Source organism: Lithobates pipiens, unplaced genomic scaffold, assembly GCF_037356315.1.
Source record: "Lithobates pipiens isolate NorthernLeopardFrog02 unplaced genomic scaffold, aLitPip1_a1.2 Scaffold_1, whole genome shotgun sequence".
NCBI lineage: Eukaryota > Metazoa > Chordata > Amphibia > Anura > Ranidae > Lithobates > Lithobates pipiens.
In genome coordinates this window covers 62,409,444-62,423,279 of record NW_027507685.1, presented here as the reverse complement: position 1 = coordinate 62,423,279, position 13,836 = coordinate 62,409,444, and the positions used below count along the sequence as shown (strand labels likewise).

At 41.7% G+C, this 13,836-nt stretch overlaps 14 non-coding genes across 14 annotated transcripts; 10 read left to right on the top strand and 4 right to left on the bottom strand.

The window, feature by feature from the left end:
* Positions 1-22: 22 nt before the first annotated feature.
* TRNAL-CAA (transfer RNA leucine (anticodon CAA)) lies at positions 23-132 on the top strand. The gene is made up of 2 exons: positions 23-60; positions 87-132. It is a non-coding gene; the product is annotated as a tRNA-Leu (tRNA).
* A 961-nt stretch (positions 133-1,093) lies between these two features.
* TRNAL-CAA (transfer RNA leucine (anticodon CAA)) lies at positions 1,094-1,203 on the top strand. Its single transcript has 2 exons — positions 1,094-1,131; positions 1,158-1,203. It is a non-coding gene; the product is annotated as a tRNA-Leu (tRNA).
* A 616-nt stretch (positions 1,204-1,819) lies between these two features.
* Positions 1,820-1,892, bottom strand: TRNAR-UCG (transfer RNA arginine (anticodon UCG)). Its single transcript has one exon. It is a non-coding gene; the product is annotated as a tRNA-Arg (tRNA).
* A 272-nt stretch (positions 1,893-2,164) lies between these two features.
* Positions 2,165-2,274, top strand: TRNAL-CAA (transfer RNA leucine (anticodon CAA)). The gene is made up of 2 exons: positions 2,165-2,202; positions 2,229-2,274. It is a non-coding gene; the product is annotated as a tRNA-Leu (tRNA).
* A 961-nt stretch (positions 2,275-3,235) lies between these two features.
* Positions 3,236-3,345, top strand: TRNAL-CAA (transfer RNA leucine (anticodon CAA)). The gene is made up of 2 exons: positions 3,236-3,273; positions 3,300-3,345. It is a non-coding gene; the product is annotated as a tRNA-Leu (tRNA).
* A 616-nt stretch (positions 3,346-3,961) lies between these two features.
* TRNAR-UCG (transfer RNA arginine (anticodon UCG)) lies at positions 3,962-4,034 on the bottom strand. Its single transcript has one exon. It is a non-coding gene; the product is annotated as a tRNA-Arg (tRNA).
* A 272-nt stretch (positions 4,035-4,306) lies between these two features.
* TRNAL-CAA (transfer RNA leucine (anticodon CAA)) lies at positions 4,307-4,416 on the top strand. Its single transcript has 2 exons — positions 4,307-4,344; positions 4,371-4,416. It is a non-coding gene; the product is annotated as a tRNA-Leu (tRNA).
* Positions 4,417-7,519: 3,103 nt separating this feature from the next.
* Positions 7,520-7,629, top strand: TRNAL-CAA (transfer RNA leucine (anticodon CAA)). Its single transcript has 2 exons — positions 7,520-7,557; positions 7,584-7,629. It is a non-coding gene; the product is annotated as a tRNA-Leu (tRNA).
* A 616-nt stretch (positions 7,630-8,245) lies between these two features.
* On the bottom strand, positions 8,246-8,318 carry TRNAR-UCG (transfer RNA arginine (anticodon UCG)). The gene has a single exon. It is a non-coding gene; the product is annotated as a tRNA-Arg (tRNA).
* A 1,343-nt stretch (positions 8,319-9,661) lies between these two features.
* TRNAL-CAA (transfer RNA leucine (anticodon CAA)) lies at positions 9,662-9,771 on the top strand. The gene is made up of 2 exons: positions 9,662-9,699; positions 9,726-9,771. It is a non-coding gene; the product is annotated as a tRNA-Leu (tRNA).
* Positions 9,772-10,732: 961 nt separating this feature from the next.
* Positions 10,733-10,842, top strand: TRNAL-CAA (transfer RNA leucine (anticodon CAA)). Its single transcript has 2 exons — positions 10,733-10,770; positions 10,797-10,842. It is a non-coding gene; the product is annotated as a tRNA-Leu (tRNA).
* Positions 10,843-11,803: 961 nt separating this feature from the next.
* TRNAL-CAA (transfer RNA leucine (anticodon CAA)) lies at positions 11,804-11,913 on the top strand. The gene is made up of 2 exons: positions 11,804-11,841; positions 11,868-11,913. It is a non-coding gene; the product is annotated as a tRNA-Leu (tRNA).
* Positions 11,914-12,874: 961 nt separating this feature from the next.
* TRNAL-CAA (transfer RNA leucine (anticodon CAA)) lies at positions 12,875-12,984 on the top strand. Its single transcript has 2 exons — positions 12,875-12,912; positions 12,939-12,984. It is a non-coding gene; the product is annotated as a tRNA-Leu (tRNA).
* Positions 12,985-13,600: 616 nt separating this feature from the next.
* On the bottom strand, positions 13,601-13,673 carry TRNAR-UCG (transfer RNA arginine (anticodon UCG)). The gene has a single exon. It is a non-coding gene; the product is annotated as a tRNA-Arg (tRNA).
* Positions 13,674-13,836: the final 163 nt, after the last annotated feature.

Here is a 13,836-nt window from a genome sequence, read left to right as displayed (position 1 = left end):
CCATAGCACCTCAATATATCTTGTCAGGATGGCCGAGTGGTCTAAGGCGCCAGACTCAAGAGCTGTTTCTTCACATTGTGTGGGTGTTCTGGTCTCCAAATGGAGGCGTGGGTTCAAATCCCACTTCTGACAATCTGTTTACACATTTAGCTTGAACTACAATCACCACTCCCGCTGTGTTTTCATGCTACCATGTCACCGACAAAAAAACATGAAAAAAAATCCAAAAACTTTGCACATCCTACATAAAGATCAAATTCTTGAGGAAAATCTGCTAGACCATGCTGTTAAATCTGTCATTTAAAGTGACACTTTAGTCAGAAAAGTAAGTCCTGCTACATCTCTTCCGGTTGTCCCATTTTGCATATATACTCATGTAAAACATTTAAAAATATGGTTCTATACACTTTGAAATCCAGTAATACGCTGTTTCAACCTGCTCTGCACATACTCAGTTGCTCTCCCATTTTAGGCATATTTAAGTTATGACACCAGCCATTTGATGATTTGATAGTTTGGTTGAGAACACAAGCAAATGGGACAGTTATCAATCCCGGGATTCCAGGCATGTAACTGTGTTTTGAAACCCTTAAATCAATTGGTTTACTTCCACTTTATGATTTACTTCTGTTTGGAGGCTCTGGGCTTCAGCAAATTGGAAGCCTCCAGCAAGAAGCACGTTGTTATGGCTAAAGCAAGAATTTACGAGTGAAGGTCACAGGAAGGAACTGGAAAGCAGCATAGAAAACGACCACGAAGGGACTCAAACCCTCAATCTTCTGATCCGAAGTCAGACACCTTATCCATTAGGCCACGCGGTCTGCCACAAGGACATGATTCTGGTTTGTGGCGCCCGGATCAACCAAACAGTCGAAGATCACCTGGGACATCTTCTACTTTTTTTGCTCAAGGAGATTTGGTAGAAAGGATCTGAAATGTATGACTTGGTGCAAGGTCATGCTTTAAGAAGTGCATTTGCAAAAGGGCCTAGGTTCAGAGTGTTCATACAGCTCCTTGACAATGGTAATAGATCAATAGAGTACCACGAGTAGATGATATTTCCAGAGGAAGCCATAGCACCTCAATATGTCTTGTCAGGATGGCCGAGTGGTCTAAGGCGCCAGACTCAAGAGCTGTTTCTTCACATTGTGTGGGTGTTCTGGTCTCCAAATGGAGGCGTGGGTTCAAATCCCACTTCTGACAATCTGTTTACACATTTAGCTTGAACTACAATCACCACTCCCGCTGTGTTTTCATGCTACCATGTCACCGACAAAAAAACATGAAAAAAAATCCAAAAACTTTGCACATCCTACATAAAGATCAAATTCTTGAGGAAAATCTGCTAGACCATGCTGTTAAATCTGTCATTTAAAGTGCAACTTTAGTCAGAAAAGTAAGTCCTGCTACATCTCTTCCGGTTGTCCCATTTTGCATATATACTCATGTAAAACATTAAAAAATATGCTTCTATACACTTTGAAATCCAGTAATACGCTGTTTCAACCTGCTCTGCACATACTCAGTTGCTCTCCCATTTTAGGCATATTTAAGTTATGACACCAGCCATTTGATGATTTGATAGTTTGGTTGAGAACACAAGCAAATGGGACAGTTATCAATCCCGGGATTCAAGGCATGTAACTGTGTTTTGAAACCCTTAAATCAATTGGTTTACTTCCACTTTATGATTTACTTCTGTTTGGAGGCTCTGGGCTTCAGCAAATTGGAAGCCTCCAGCAAGAAGCACGTTGTTATGGCTAAAGCAAGAATTTACAAGTGAAGGTCACAGGAAGGAACTGGAAAGCAGCATAGAAAACGACCACGAAGGGACTCGAACCCTCAATCTTCTGATCCGAAGTCAGACGCCTTATCCATTAGGCCACGCGGTCTGCCACATGGACATGATTCTGGTTTGTGGCGCCCGGATCAACCAAACACTCGAAGATCACCTGGGACATCTTCTACATTTTTTGCTCAAGGAGATTTGGTAGAAAGGATCTGAAATGTATGACTTGGTGCAAGGTCATGCTTTAAGAAGTGCATTTGCAAAAGGGCCTAGGTTCAGAGTGTTCATACAGCTCCTTGACAATGGTAATAGATCAATAGAGTACCACGAGTAGATGATATTTCCAGAGGAAGCCATAGCACCTCAGTATATCTTGTCAGGATGGCCGAGTGGTCTAAGGCGCCAGACTCAAGAGCTGTTTCTTCACATTGTGTGGGTGTTCTGGTCTCCAAATGGAGGCGTGGGTTCAAATCCCACTTCTGACAATCTGTTTACACATTTAGCTTGAACTACAATCACCACTCCCGCTGTGTTTTCATGCTACCATGTCACCGACAAAAAAACATGAAAAAAAATCCAAAAACTTTGCACATCCTACATAAAGATCAAATTCTTGAGGAAAATCTGCTAGACCATGCTGTTAAATCTGTCATTTAAAGTGACACTTTAGTCAGAAAAGTAAGTCCTGCTACATCTCTTCCGGTTGTCCCATTTTGCATATATACTCATGTAAAACATTTAAAAATATGGTTCTATACACTTTGAAATCCAGTAATACGCTGTTTCAACCTGCTCTGCACATACTCAGTTGCTCTCCCATTTTAGGCATATTTAAGTTATGACACCAGCCATTTGATGATTTGATAGTTTGGTTGAGAACACAAGCAAATGGGACAGTTATCAATCCCGGGATTCCAGGCATGTAACTGTGTTTTGAAACCCTTAAATCAATTGGTTTACTTCCACTTTATGATTTACTTCTGTTTGGAGGCTCTGGGCTTCAGCAAATTGGAAGCCTCCAGCAAGAAGCACGTTGTTATGGCTAAAGCAAGAATTTACGAGTGAAGGTCACAGGAAGGAACTGGAAAGCAGCATAGAAAACGACCACGAAGGGACTCAAACCCTCAATCTTCTGATCCGAAGTCAGACACCTTATCCATTAGGCCACGCGGTCTGCCACAAGGACATGATTCTGGTTTGTGGCGCCCGGATCAACCAAACAGTCGAAGATCACCTGGGACATCTTCTACTTTTTTTGCTCAAGGAGATTTGGTAGAAAGGATCTGAAATGTATGACTTGGTGCAAGGTCATGCTTTAAGAAGTGCATTTGCAAAAGGGCCTAGGTTCAGAGTGTTCATACAGCTCCTTGACAATGGTAATAGATCAATAGAGTACCACGAGTAGATGATATTTCCAGAGGAAGCCATAGCACCTCAATATATCTTGTCAGGATGGCCGAGTGGTCTAAGGCGCCAGACTCAAGAGCTGTTTCTTCACATTGTGTGGGTGTTCTGGTCTCCAAATGGAGGCGTGGGTTCAAATCCCACTTCTGACAATCTGTTTACACATTTAGCTTGAACTACAATCACCACTCCCGCTGTGTTTTCATGCTACCATGTCACCGACAAAAAAACATGAAAAAAAATCCAAAAACTTTGCACATCCTACATAAAGATCAAATTCTTGAGGAAAATCTGCTAGACCATGCTGTTAAATCTGTCATTTAAAGTGCAACTTTAGTCAGAAAAGTAAGTCCTGCTACATCTCTTCCGGTTGTCCCATTTTGCATATATACTCATGTAAAACATTAAAAAATATGCTTCTATACACTTTGAAATCCAGTAATACGCTGTTTCAACCTGCTCTGCACATACTCAGTTGCTCTCCCATTTTAGGCATATTTAAGTTATGACACCAGCCATTTGATGATTTGATAGTTTGGTTGAGAACACAAGCAAATGGGACAGTTATCAATCCCGGGATTCAAGGCATGTAACTGATTTTTGAAACCCTTAAATCAATTGGTTTACTTCCACTTTATGATTTACTTCTGTTTGGAGGCTCTGGGCTTCAGCAAATTGGAAGCCTCCAGCAAGAAGCACGTTGTTATGGCTAAAGCAAGAATTTACGAGTGAAGGTCACAGGAAGGAACTGGAAAGCAGCATAGAAAACGACCACGAAGGGACTCGAACCCTCAATCTTCTGATCCGAAGTCAGACGCCTTATCCATTAGGCCACGCGGTCTGCCACAAGGACATGATTCTGGTTTGTGGCGCCCGGATCAACCAAACACTCGAAGATCACCTGGGACATCTTCTACATTTTTTGCTCAAGGAGATTTGGTAGAAAGGATCTGAAATGTATGACTTGGTGCAAGGTCATGCTTTAAGAAGTGCATTTGCAAAAGGGCCTAGGTTCAGAGTGTTCATACAGCTCCTTGACAATGGTAATAGATCAATAGAGTACCACGAGTAGATGATATTTCCAGAGGAAGCCATAGCACCTCAATATATCTTGTCAGGATGGCCGAGTGGTCTAAGGCGCCAGACTCAAGAGCTGTTTCTTCACATTGTGTGGGTGTTCTGGTCTCCAAATGGAGGCGTGGGTTCAAATCCCACTTCTGACAATCTGTTTACACATTTAGCTTGAACTACAATCACCACTCCCGCTGTGTTTTCATGCTACCATGTCAACTACAAAAAAACATGAAAAAAAATCCAAAAACTTTGCACATCCTACATAAAGATCAAATTCTTGAGGAAAATCTGCTAGACCATGCTGTTAAATCTGTCATTTAAAGTGACACTTTAGTCAGAAAAGTAAGTCCTGCTACATCTCTTCCGGTTGTCCCATTTTGCATATATACTCATGTGAAACATTAAAAAATATGCTTCTATACACTTTGAAATCCAGTAATACGCTGTTTCAACCTGCTCTGCACATACTCAGTTGCTCTCCCATTTTAGGCATATTTAAGTTATGACACCAGCCATTTGATGATTTGATAGTTTGGTTGAGAACACAAGCAAATGGGACAGTTATCAATCCCGGGATTCCAGGCATGTAACTGTGTTTTGAAACCCTTAAATCAATTGGTTTACTTCCACTTTATGATTTACTTCTGTTTGGAGGCTCTGGGCTTCAGCAAATTGGAAGCCTCCAGCAAGAAGCACGTTGTTATGGCTAAAGCAAGAATTTACGAGTGAAGGTCACAGGAAGGAACTGGAAAGCAGCATAGAAAACAACCACGAAAGGACTCGAACGCTCAATCTTCTGATCCGAAGCCTTACGCCTTATCCATTAGGCCACGCGGTCTGCCACAAGGACATGATTCTGGTTTGTGGCGCCCGGATCAACCAAACAGTCGAAGATCACCTGGGACATCTTCTACTTTTTTTGCTCAAGGAGATTTGGTAGAAAGGATCTGAAATGTATGACTTGGTGCAAGGTCATGCTTTAAGAAGTGCATTTGCAAAAGGGCCTAGGTTCAGAGTGTTCATACAGCTCCTTGACAATGGTAATAGATCAATAGAGTACCACGAGTAGATGATATTTCCAGAGGAAGCCATAGCACCTCAATATATCTTGTCAGGATGGCCAAGTGGTCTAAGGCGCCAGACTCAAGAGCTGTTTCTTCACATTGTGTGGGTGTTCTGGTCTCCAAATGGAGGTGTGGGTTCAAATCCCACTTCTGACAATCTGTTTACACATTTAGCTTGAACTACAATCACCACTCCCGCTGTGTTTTCATGCTACCATGTCACCGACAAAAAAACATGAAAAAAAATCCAAAAACTTTGCACATCCTACATAAAGATCAAATTCTTGAGGAAAATCTGCTAGACCATGCTGTTAAATCTGTCATTTAAAGTGACACTTTAGTCAGAAAAGTAAGTCCTGCTACATCTCTTCCGGTTGTCCCATTTTGCATATATACTCATGTAAAACATTTAAAAATATGGTTCTATACACTTTGAAATCCAGTAATACGCTGTTTCAACCTGCTCTGCACATACTCAGTTGCTCTCCCATTTTAGGCATATTTAAGTTATGACACCAGCCATTTGATGATTTGATAGTTTGGTTGAGAACACAAGCAAATGGGACAGTTATCAATCCCGGGATTCCAGGCATGTAACTGTGTTTTGAAACCCTTAAATCAATTGGTTTACTTCCACTTTATGATTTACTTCTGTTTGGAGGCTCTGGGCTTCAGCAAATTGGAAGCCTCCAGCAAGAAGCACGTTGTTATGGCTAAAGCAAGAATTTACGAGTGAAGGTCACAGGAAGGAACTGGAAAGCAGCATAGAAAACGACCACGAAGGGACTCAAACCCTCAATCTTCTGATCCGAAGCCTTACGCCTTATCCATTAGGCCACGCGGTCTGCCACAAGGACATGATTCTGGTTTGTGGCGCCCGGATCAACCAAACAGTCGAAGATCACCTGGGACATCTTCTACTTTTTTTGCTCAAGGAGATTTGGTAGAAAGGATCTGAAATGTATGACTTGGTGCAAGGTCATGCTTTAAGAAGTGCATTTGCAAAAGGGCCTAGGTTCAGAGTGTTCATACAGCTCCTTGACAATGGTAATAGATCAATAGAGTACCACGAGTAGATGATATTTCCAGAGGAAGCCATAGCACCTCAATATATCTTGTCAGGATGGCCAAGTGGTCTAAGGCGCCAGACTCAAGAGCTGTTTCTTCACATTGTGTGGGTGTTCTGGTCTCCAAATGGAGGCGTGGGTTCAAATCCCACTTCTGACAATCTGTTTACACATTTAGCTTGAACTACAATCACCACTCCCGCTGTGTTTTCATGCTACCATGTCACCGACAAAAAAACATGAAAAAAAATCCAAAAACTTTGCACATCCTACATAAAGATCAAATTCTTGAGGAAAATCTGCTAGACCATGCTGTTAAATCTGTCATTTAAAGTGACACTTTAGTCAGAAAAGTAAGTCCTGCTACATCTCTTCCGGTTGTCCCATTTTGCATATATACTCATGTAAAACATTTAAAAATATGGTTCTATACACTTTGAAATCCAGTAATACGCTGTTTCAACCTGCTCTGCACATACTCAGTTGCTCTCCCATTTTAGGCATATTTAAGTTATGACACCAGCCATTTGATGATTTGATAGTTTGGTTGAGAACACAAGCAAATGGGACAGTTATCAATCCCGGGATTCCAGGCATGTAACTGTGTTTTGAAACCCTTAAATCAATTGGTTTACTTCCACTTTATGATTTACTTCTGTTTGGAGGCTCTGGGCTTCAGCAAATTGGAAGCCTCCAGCAAGAAGCACGTTGTTATGGCTAAAGCAAGAATTTACGAGTGAAGGTCACAGGAAGGAACTGGAAAGCAGCATAGAAAACGACCACGAAGGGACTCAAACCCTCAATCTTCTGATCCGAAGTCAGACACCTTATCCATTAGGCCACGCGGTCTGCCACAAGGACATGATTCTGGTTTGTGGCGCCCGGATCAACCAAACAGTCGAAGATCACCTGGGACATCTTCTACTTTTTTTGCTCAAGGAGATTTGGTAGAAAGGATCTGAAATGTATGACTTGGTGCAAGGTCATGCTTTAAGAAGTGCATTTGCAAAAGGGCCTAGGTTCAGAGTGTTCATACAGCTCCTTGACAATGGTAATAGATCAATAGAGTACCACGAGTAGATGATATTTCCAGAGGAAGCCATAGCACCTCAATATATCTTGTCAGGATGGCCGAGTGGTCTAAGGCGCCAGACTCAAGAGCTGTTTCTTCACATTGTGTGGGTGTTCTGGTCTCCAAATGGAGGCGTGGGTTCAAATCCCACTTCTGACAATCTGTTTACACATTTAGCTTGAACTACAATCACCACTCCCGCTGTGTTTTCATGCTACCATGTCACCGACAAAAAAACATGAAAAAAAATCCAAAAACTTTGCACATCCTACATAAAGATCAAATTCTTGAGGAAAATCTGCTAGACCATGCTGTTAAATCTGTCATTTAAAGTGCAATTTTAGTCAGAAAAGTAAGTCCTGCTACATCTCTTCCGGTTGTCCCATTTTGCATATATACTCATGTAAAACATTAAAAAATATGCTTCTATACACTTTGAAATCCAGTAATACGCTGTTTCAACCTGCTCTGCACATACTCAGTTGCTCTCCCATTTTAGGCATATTTAAGTTATGACACCAGCCATTTGATGATTTGATAGTTTGGTTGAGAACACAAGCAAATGGGACAGTTATCAATCCCGGGATTCAAGGCATGTAACTGTGTTTTGAAACCCTTAAATCAATTGGTTTACTTCCACTTTATGATTTACTTCTGTTTGGAGGCTCTGGGCTTCAGCAAATTGGAAGCCTCCAGCAAGAAGCACGTTGTTATGGCTAAAGCAAGAATTTACGAGTGAAGGTCACAGGAAGGAACTGGAAAGCAGCATAGAAAACGACCACGAAGGGACTCGAACCCTCAATCTTCTGATCCGAAGTCAGACGCCTTATCCATTAGGCCACGCGGTCTGCCACAAGGACATGATTCTGGTTTGTGGCGCCCGGATCAACCAAACACTCAAAGATCACCTGGGACATCTTCTACATTTTTTGCTCAAGGAGATTTGGTAGAAAGGATCTGAAATGTATGACTTGGTGCAAGGTCATGCTTTAAGAAGTGCATTTGCAAAAGGGCCTAGGTTCAGAGTGTTCATACAGCTCCTTGACAATGGTAATAGATCAATAGAGTACCACGAGTAGATGATATTTCCAGAGGAAGCCATAGCACCTCAATATATCTTGTCAGGATGGCCGAGTGGTCTAAGGCGCCAGACTCAAGAGCTGTTTCTTCACATTGTGTGGGTGTTCTGGTCTCCAAATGGAGGCATGGGTTCAAATCCCACTTCTGACAATCTGTTTACACATTTAGCTTGAACTACAATCACCACTCCCGCTGTGTTTTCATGCTACCATGTCACCGACAAAAAAACATGAAAAAAAATCCAAAAACTTTGCACATCCTACATAAAGATCAAATTCTTGAGGAAAATCTGCTAGACCATGCTGTTAAATCTGTCATTTAAAGTGACACTTTAGTCAGAAAAGTAAGTCCTGCTACATCTCTTCCGGTTGTCCCATTTTGCATATATACTCATGTAAAACATTAAAAAATATGCTTCTATACACTTTGAAATCCAGTAATACGCTGTTTCAACCTGCTCTGCACATACTCAGTTGCTCTCCCATTTTAGGCATATTTAAGTTATGACACCAGCCATTTGATGATTTGATAGTTTGGTTGAGAACACAAGCAAATGGGACAGTTATCAATCCCGGGATTCAAGGCATGTAACTGTGTTTTGAAACCCTTAAATCAATTGGTTTACTTCCACTTTATGATTTACTTCTGTTTGGAGGCTCTGGGCTTCAGCAAATTGGAAGCCTCCAGCAAGAAGCACGTTGTTATGGCTAAAGCAAGAATTTACGAGTGAAGGTCACAGGAAGGAACTGGAAAGCAGCATAGAAAACGACCACGAAGGGACTCGAACCCTCAATCTTCTGATCCGAAGTCAGACGCCTTATCCATTAGGCCACTCGGTCTGCCACAAGGACATGATTCTGGTTTGTGGCGCCCGGATCAACCAAACACTCGAAGATCACCTGGGACATCTTCTACATTTTTTGCTCAAGGAGATTTGGTAGAAAGGATCTGAAATGTATGACTTGGTGCAAGGTCATGCTTTAAGAAGTGCATTTGCAAAAGGGCCTAGGTTCAGAGTGTTCATACAGCTCCTTGACAATGGTAATAGATCAATAGAGTACCACGAGTAGATGATATTTCCAGAGGAAGCCATAGCACCTCAATATATCTTGTCAGGATGGCCGAGTGGTCTAAGGCGCCAGACTCAAGAGCTGTTTCTTCACATTGTGTGGGTGTTCTGGTCTCCAAATGGAGGCGTGGGTTCAAATCCCACTTCTGACAATCTGTTTACACATTTAGCTTGAACTACAATCACCACTCCCGCTGTGTTTTCATGCTACCATGTCACCGACAAAAAAACATGAAAAAAAATCCAAAAACTTTGCACATCCTACATAAAGATCAAATTCTTGAGGAAAATCTGCTAGACCATGCTGTTAAATCTGTCATTTAAAGTGACACTTTAGTCAGAAAAGTAAGTCCTGCTACATCTCTTCCGGTTGTCCCATTTTGCATATATACTCATGTGAAACATTAAAAAATATGCTTCTATACACTTTGAAATCCAGTAATACGCTGTTTCAACCTGCTCTGCACATACTCAGTTGCTCTCCCATTTTAGGCATATTTAAGTTATGACACCAGCCATTTGATGATTTGATAGTTTGGTTGAGAACACAAGCAAATGGGACAGTTATCAATCCCGGGATTCCAGGCATGTAACTGTGTTTTGAAACCCTTAAATCAATTGGTTTACTTCCACTTTATGATTTACTTCTGTTTGGAGGCTCTGGGCTTCAGCAAATTGGAAGCCTCCAGCAAGAAGCACGTTGTTATGGCTAAAGCAAGAATTTACGAGTGAAGGTCACAGGAAGGAACTGGAAAGCAGCATAGAAAACAACCACGAAAGGACTCGAACGCTCAATCTTCTGATCCGAAGCCTTACGCCTTATCCATTAGGCCACGCGGTCTGCCACAAGGACATGATTCTGGTTTGTGGCGCCCGGATCAACCAAACAGTCGAAGATCACCTGGGACATCTTCTACTTTTTTTGCTCAAGGAGATTTGGTAGAAAGGATCTGAAATGTATGACTTGGTGCAAGGTCATGCTTTAAGAAGTGCATTTGCAAAAGGGCCTAGGTTCAGAGTGTTCATACAGCTCCTTGACAATGGTAATAGATCAATAGAGTACCACGAGTAGATGATATTTCCAGAGGAAGCCATAGCACTTCAATATATCTTGTCAGGATGGCCGAGTGGTCTAAGGCGCCAGACTCAAGAGCTGTTTCTTCACATTGTGTGGGTGTTCTGGTCTCCAAATGGAGGCGTGGGTTCAAATCCCACTTCTGACAATCTGTTTACACATTTAGCTTGAACTACAATCACCACTCCCGCTGTGTTTTCATGCTACCATGTCACCGACAAAAAAACATGAAAAAAAATCCAAAAACTTTGCACATCCTACATAAAGATCAAATTCTTGAGGAAAATCTGCTAGACCATGCTGTTAAATCTGTCATTTAAAGTGACACTTTAGTCAGAAAAGTAAGTCCTGCTACATCTCTTCCAGTTGTCCCATTTTGCATATATACTCATGTGAAACATTAAAAAATATGCTTCTATACACTTTGAAATCCAGTAATACGCTGTTTCAACCTGCTCTGCACATACTCAGTTGCTCTCCCATTTTAGGCATATTTAAGTTATGACACCAGCCATTTGATGATTTGATAGTTTGGTTGAGAACACAAGCAAATGGGACAGTTATCAATCCCGGGATTCCAGGCATGTAACTGTGTTTTGAAACCCTTAAATCAATTGGTTTACTTCCACTTTATGATTTACTTCTGTTTGGAGGCTCTGGGCTTCAGCAAATTGGAAGCCTCCAGCAAGAAGCACGTTGTTATGGCTAAAGCAAGAATTTACGAGTGAAGGTCACAGGAAGGAACTGGAAAGCAGCATAGAAAACAACCACGAAAGGACTCGAACGCTCAATCTTCTGATCCGAAGCCTTACGCCTTATCCATTAGGCCACGCGGTCTGCCACAAGGACATGATTCTGGTTTGTGGCGCCCGGATCAACCAAACAGTCGAAGATCACCTGGGACATCTTCTACTTTTTTTGCTCAAGGAGATTTGGTAGAAAGGATCTGAAATGTATGACTTGGTGCAAGGTCATGCTTTAAGAAGTGCATTTGCAAAAGGGCCTAGGTTCAGAGTGTTCATACAGCTCCTTGACAATGGTAATAGATCAATAGAGTACCACGAGTAGATGATATTTCCAGAGGAAGCCATAGCACCTCAATATATCTTGTCAGGATGGCCGAGTGGTCTAAGGCGCCAGACTCAAGAGCTGTTTCTTCACATTGTGTGGGTGTTCTGGTCTCCAAATGGAGGCGTGGGTTCAAATCCCACTTCTGACAATCTGTTTACACATTTAGCTTGAACTACAATCACCACTCCCGCTGTGTTTTCATGCTACCATGTCACCGACAAAAAAACATGAAAAAAAATCCAAAAACTTTGCACATTCTACATAAAGATCAAATTCTTGAGGAAAATCTGCTAGACCATGCTGTTAAATCTGTCATTTAAAGTGACACTTTAGTCAGAAAAGTAAGTCCTGCTACATCTCTTCCGGTTGTCCCATTTTGCATATATACTCATGTGAAACATTAAAAAATATGCTTCTATACACTTTGAAATCCAGTAATACGCTGTTTCAACCTGCTCTGCACATACTCAGTTGCTCTCCCATTTTAGGCATATTTAAGTTATGACACCAGCCATTTGATGATTTGATAGTTTGGTTGAGAACACAAGCAAATGGGACAGTTATCAATCCCGGGATTCCAGGCATGTAACTGTGTTTTGAAACCCTTAAATCAATTGGTTTACTTCCACTTTATGATTTACTTCTGTTTGGAGGCTCTGGGCTTCAGCAAATTGGAAGCCTCCAGCAAGAAGCACGTTGTTATGGCTAAAGCAAGAATTTACGAGTGAAGGTCACAGGAAGGAACTGGAAAGCAGCATAGAAAACAACCACGAAAGGACTCGAACGCTCAATCTTCTGATCCGAAGCCTTACGCCTTATCCATTAGGCCACGCGGTCTGCCACAAGGACATGATTCTGGTTTGTGGCGCCCGGATCAACCAAACAGTCGAAGATCACCTGGGACATCTTCTACTTTTTTTGCTCAAGGAGATTTGGTAGAAAGGATCTGAAATGTATGACTTGGTGCAAGGTCATGCTTTAAGAAGTGCATTTGCAAAAGGGCCTAGGTTCAGAGTGTTCATACAGCTCCTTGACAATGGTAATAGATCAATAGAGTACCACGAGTAGATGATATTTCCAGAGGAAGCCATAGCACCTCAATATATCTTGTCAGGATGGCCGAGTGGTCTAAGGCGCCAGACTCAAGAGCTGTTTCTTCACATTGTGTGGGTGTTCTGGTCTCCAAATGGAGGCGTGGGTTCAAATCCCACTTCTGACAATCTGTTTACACATTTAGCTTGAACTACAATCACCACTCCCGCTGTGTTTTCATGCTACCATGTCACCGACAAAAAAACATGAAAAAAAATCCAAAAACTTTGCACATCCTACATAAAGATCAAATTCTTGAGGAAAATCTGCTAGACCATGCTGTTAAATCTGTCATTTAAAGTGACACTTTAGTCAGAAAAGTAAGTCCTGCTACATCTCTTCCGGTTGTCCCATTTTGCATATATACTCATGTAAAACATTAAAAAATATGCTTCTATACACTTTGAAATCCAGTAATACGCTGTTTCAACCTGCTCTGCACATACTCAGTTGCTCTCCCATTTTAGGCATATTTAAGTTATGACACCAGCCATTTGATGATTTGATAGTTTGGTTGAGAACACAAGCAAATGGGACAGTTATCAATCCCGGGATTCAAGGCATGTAACTGTGTTTTGAAACCCTTAAATCAATTGGTTTACTTCCACTTTATGATTTACTTCTGTTTGGAGGCTCTGGGCTTCAGCAAATTGGAAGCCTCCAGCAAGAAGCACGTTGTTATGGCTAAAGCAAGAATTTACGAGTGAAGGTCACAGGAAGGAACTGGAAAGCAGCATAGAAAACGACCACGAAGGGACTCGAACCCTCAATCTTCTGATCCGAAGTCAGACGCCTTATCCATTAGGCCACGCGGTCTGCCACAAGGACATGATTCTGGTTTGTGGCGCCCGGATCAACCAAACACTCGAAGATCACCTGGGACATCTTCTACATTTTTTGCTCAAGGAGATTTGGTAGAAAGGATCTGAAATGTATGACTTGGTGCAAGGTCATGCTTTAAGAAGTGCATTTGCAAAAG